Source organism: Scyliorhinus torazame, chromosome 12 (genome assembly GCF_047496885.1).
Source record: "Scyliorhinus torazame isolate Kashiwa2021f chromosome 12, sScyTor2.1, whole genome shotgun sequence".
Classification (NCBI taxonomy): domain Eukaryota; kingdom Metazoa; phylum Chordata; class Chondrichthyes; order Carcharhiniformes; family Scyliorhinidae; genus Scyliorhinus; species Scyliorhinus torazame.
Genome location: NC_092718.1, coordinates 106,319,609 through 106,324,617, shown reverse-complemented (window position 1 = coordinate 106,324,617; position 5,009 = coordinate 106,319,609). Strand labels below are relative to the sequence as shown.

Here is a 5,009-nt window from a genome sequence, read left to right as displayed (position 1 = left end):
GGCACTGCTCTATCCGACTGTGCATGCATGCGCAGGACGGCTGGCATTTTTGAAAGCTAGTCTCAGCCAGCATTTTTAAAAGCCGGTCACGGCCATTTAGCACTTCTTCCCGTGATCAGGAACGCTGCAACCGATCGCTCCGCTACCCTCCCTACACCCGGCCATGGGTCATGACGCCGAGTTTGAAAATGACTTCTTGAGTATGATCTAACTATGGTCTATGTTCAATACAGGTTCAGTAGGATTTCCCTATTTTTCAATTCTAGCCCTCTTAAAAATAAAATTTTGTACTTGATTGGCAACTGTTATAGTCTTGCTACCCTGTGGCACAACACTTAGTGAAAGCAAAATGTTGTGCATGGTGGAAATCTGAAATAAAAACAGATTACCCTGGAAAAACCTCAGATCTGGCAGCATCTGTCAACAAAGAAGTATATTTGTAACATTTCAAGTCTGAGAACCAAAGAAATCATATTGGACTCGAAACGCTCAATTTTTACTGATCCATTTGTACTTTGCCATTCCCTGTTCTTTGACCCCCACCTTAACTTGCAGTTTCCGAGTAATGTGATCGCCCAATTCTCCCTGCCAAAATGTACCACTTCACATTTATCAGTGTTGAACTTCATTTGTCAGTGAATAAAAGCAAATTACTGCGGATGCTGGAATCTGAAACGAAAGAGAAAATGCTGTGCTGTTGCTGTTTCTCCTTGGTCTGATGTGGCCGAACAGGTGACAGTTTTCATTTGGAGGTTTGAAAGCAGGAATTTGAAAGGGGAAGATTGGTATGAGGTGAGTGGAGTGGTTGGGAAAGCAATCTTTGGGTGCATCATCTGCATCTTGAACATCAGGCTAGGGAGGAAGATGAGGATGAGCTGTGAGTTGAGATGAGACAGAAGGCAGGCACATGCTGACAAAAGCAAATTACTGGAATCCAAAATAAAAACAGAAAGTACTGGACAACCTCAGCATCTGTGGAGAGAAGAGGGCTAATGTTTCAAGTCTGGGTGACTTTGTCAAAGTTTTAGCAATCTTGAAATGTCAGCTCCCTTTTCTCTCCACAGATGCTGTCAGACCAGCTGAGGTTGTCCAGTATTTTCTGTTTTTGTGACAGGAACATGCTGTCAGTCTCAGTGATAATGTTGCCTCGGCTTCCTTGGAGCTGAGTCTTCTCTACGACCCTGAGGAGGTTCAGCTTCCTTTTCTTGTATCCACCATTGTTCTTCAAGGGAGATTGTCAGATGAATGTGTTGCACTGTTTGCTTGATGTGAACTGTGGTGTGTTGATCGTTGTGGTGCAGACCCAGAGGGGAGACCATTTGCTCCCATCACCTTCGTCAGACCTGTTGCAGCCTTGGGGAATCCATGGTTCAGAGGTCCCGGCTGGATCCACAACGTCTTGTATTTCAGCCAATGGCCAGTGGAGGAGGCGATAAATTTCCCACTTTAACCGCATTAAAGAGCACAAAATATCACAAAATATCGGCCACAAATAGCACAAAAACCATGTGGTAACCTTAAAAAAGGCCGCGAGATTAGGGTCACGTGATGGGAAGAGGGAATTGGTGACGTCAGGGTCATGGTCTCTAGCGGAAGTCCAACCAGGTGAACGTGACGTTGCGTCAGTGGGGAGGGGGCGGGGTTAGTTATTGACGTCATGGATTGGGCGGAACCTCAGCTGGGTGACGGACTGAATAGGCAGGATGACGTCAGACGTTACACTGGTGGAGCAACGTATCGAGGAGGTGGGGCCCAGAAAGGAGTGACAGAACGAGATGACGAGGGTACTGACCGGAAGTAGCTTCTCTCCCTCCGTTGGAGAGGAAGTGGCGGTGGAAGGCTGGAGCGGTTGCAGGTAATGGAGGGTCGCGGGGTGGAGGAAGTGAAGAGCTTCAAGGGGAGATTGGAGGCCACTGCTCGGATCGGGAGGGTTTCAGAGCGCCGGGTGGGGGCAGAGATGCTGTCGTGACTGGGTGAAAGTGGAGAGGCTGGGGTTGTTTTCCTGAGAGCAGACAAGGTTGAGGTTGGGCTGAATCAAGCTGAGTGTCAGAGAGCTCATTAACCAGAGAGCCCGGGCTGCTCCCTCAGGTGGGTGTGAAAGATCTCTCTATGTGAAATAGAGGGTGGGGAGGAGAGTAAGGAGGTGTTCAATTTGCTGATATCCTGTCCCCCTCAGCCCAAACATAAGGAAAGATTTGGGTTGTAAGGGCACTTTTCAAGAGCGCAAGATGTTTCGTCGTATCACAGACATCATAAGTGGATTTTCATTTGAAATTCAGTAACCATCATAACGTGGGAGTCAATTTTGCCAGAGTAAGATCCCACAAACAGCCATGTGGCAATGACCCAGAGCATCTGAGATTTTATTGTGTAACAATTGAAGAGTAGAATATTTGCCAGGACATCAGGAGGGTGGAAGAGGGGTGCGTAACCTGTGGTGTCTTCCTAACAGGCAAAATGGCAACTGGGTGACCCTTGGTTTAACTTCTTGTCTGAATAATGGAAGTGCTTTATTAACCCCCCCCCCCCCCCCCCCCCCCAAAGCCCTGGTTTGTGACCTTGAGTCGCGGAGTCGGACCCCAACCTGTGTGGTTCTGAGGCAAGAGTGCTCCCGCACTGAGCCACGGCTGACGTATGAGTTGGGCTTCTGTCAACAGCAAGGAAAATGCCATAAACAGCAGCCAATTTGTACACAAGGGTCCATTGAATCTTGCTATGTACAAATTGGTTGTTGTTGTTGCATTGCAGCAACAACTTGCATTGCAAGGCTCTTCACCAGAGCGTTATAAACACCATATGACACCGAAGCAAAGGAGTTCAGTTGACCAAAATCTTGGTCAAAGAGGAAACTGCCCAGGCTGCTGACTGCACAGCTGCCAGCAGTGAGGCAATTACAATTTAATCAGAACAAGTGGTCAAAGATAGACCGCCAATATCTCGGGAGGGCTGCGGGCCTGGAGACAACTTGATAGGGAGACGGAAACGACGGAGAGATTGCAAACAAGGATGAAAATGTTGAAGTCAAAACATTGCTTGATCAGGAGCCAATGTCCATCATCGAGCACTGGGACTGGGGGGAAACAGGACTTGCTGCAAGTTATGACACTGTGCAGCAGCGGTTTGGATGATCTCGAGGTAGAATGTGGGAGACCAGACAGGAGTGTGTTAACTGTCAAGTCTACTGCAGAGGACTGGAGGCTGGGTGGTTAAGTATGTTCAAGGCTGAGGTAGACAGATTTTTAATCACTGAGGGAACCAAGGGTTATCGGGCTTAGATGAGAAAGTGGAGCTGAGAATTAAATCTCAGATCCCTCATTAAATGGCGGGGCAGACTCAATGGGCCAAATGGCCTACTTCTGCACTTATGTCATATGGTGTAGAGGTAGTGTAGGCATGGATGACAGTCTCAGCAGCAATGAGCTGAAACAGGGATGAAGATTGGCACTAACACGGTGGTGGAAGTAGGAGGTCTTTGTCATGGCATGAATATGTAGATGGAAGCTCACTTTAGGATTAATGTGACTCCAAGGTTGCAAACAGACTGACTTCAACTCCGATTTACCCAGGGAGAGGGATGGACACCTTTTGAACTGAAGGACTTAATTGATTGTAACGTGTTTTGGAACAGCAAGGCACTATAGAAATGGGAGTGTCAGCCTCCACATGTGTCCCTCGAGCCCACCTGTCACTGTGCGACTCTGTCTGCCTTTAGCATGCCTTCTGTCTCTGTCCCTATCCACTGCAACCCTTTCCTCTTTTATCTGGGATTGGTGCATTTTCTCTTCAGGATCGGGATGGGGCTTAAAGTTACAGCAGGAATTGAGAGTGCAGCTGGGTACCTTGTCCAAAGAACTAACTGATCCCAATGCCTGTTGAGAGAGGCTGAGGGATGCAATTTGTCAATTGGGCTGTGTGCTGAGGGGGAAAGTGTGATGCAGATCAGCTAATTAGGTGAACTGTTGACAGTGGTGGGCTTCAGCTCTATAGTATGGGATAAATGGGACAGATTGTGGGAGGTGGTCAGGGAAGGGGCAAGTGCAATGAGGGAGTGATTGTGCTCTGCATGGGCCTTTCTCTGTTTCACTGCCTGACGAATGTGATATAAAATAGTTACTTTAGAGATACTAGTTAATGTAATGTAGAAATAAGCCACTTTGATTCTGGCAGTTAGGGACAAAGGGGTTTGAGACCGCATGGAAAAAGCAGGAAGAGGTGTGTCTATGAGAGTGATGCTGCATTGATAGGGGCCAGAGAAAGGGATTGGAAGTGAGCCAATCAGAATAGATCGAACAGGTCAGGAGGGACATAGGCTGACCTATGTCCGTCGAGTATGTGAAACTTGATACCATTTGAATTGATTTGCAGAGATCCCTTTGTTTCTTTGTTCATTCGCTTTCTGGGATATAGGAAACTGGATGTCTCTTATATTTCTATGAAATGAATCAAGCTTGCAAGCTAAATAAATAACTTCTTTTTACGTGCGAATCCATCTCAACTTTTATTGAGGCCAGACTGACAGAGAAAGAAATTTGGGGATCAACATGCCCACTCCCATTGTCTTGGCTGCATTTGCAAACGGGTCTCTCTCTCGCATTGACTGTTGTGCATTCCCTATCTATCCAATGTGTACAAGTTTGGGGTCTCTGTCCTGTGCTTACTCACTATTTTGTTTGTTCTATCCTACTTTCAAAAGTTAATTGGGGGTGCCTATTTGCAAGCAAGGGGACAGCAGGTAAGTGGAAATCTTTCAAAAAGATGTTCACGAGTGTTCAAGGTGAGCACATTCCTTTTAGAGTGAGGGTAAGGCTCATAAAAGGAGGGCACCCTGGATGACTCGGGATATTCAGGCCACGGTGTTGCTATATTTACTCGCTAGAAATATGGCAGTCAATAAGGTTGCCCTTTTGTCTAGATATTGATATATTGCTTTCAGAATCGGCAGGTATCAAATGATACCACCACAAGGTTCAACCGGATATTGATCAAAGACCCAACAACCATTTAGTTAG

The 5,009-nt window shown here is 46.8% G+C and overlaps 1 protein-coding gene across 2 annotated transcripts in view; it reads left to right on the top strand.

Annotated features, from left to right (window-relative positions):
* The first annotated feature begins 1,708 nt into the window (after nt 1–1,708).
* LOC140386601 (claudin domain-containing protein 1-like) overlaps nt 1,709–5,009 on the top strand; it is a 157,995-nt gene continuing 154,694 nt past the window's right edge. The window contains exon 1 of one of the 2 annotated variants that reach the window (XM_072469075.1): nt 1,709–1,855. The gene's annotated coding sequence lies outside the window, so the exon portion shown is untranslated. The remainder of the gene's footprint in view (nt 1,856–5,009) is intronic. The other variant, XM_072469074.1, reaches the window with a different exon arrangement.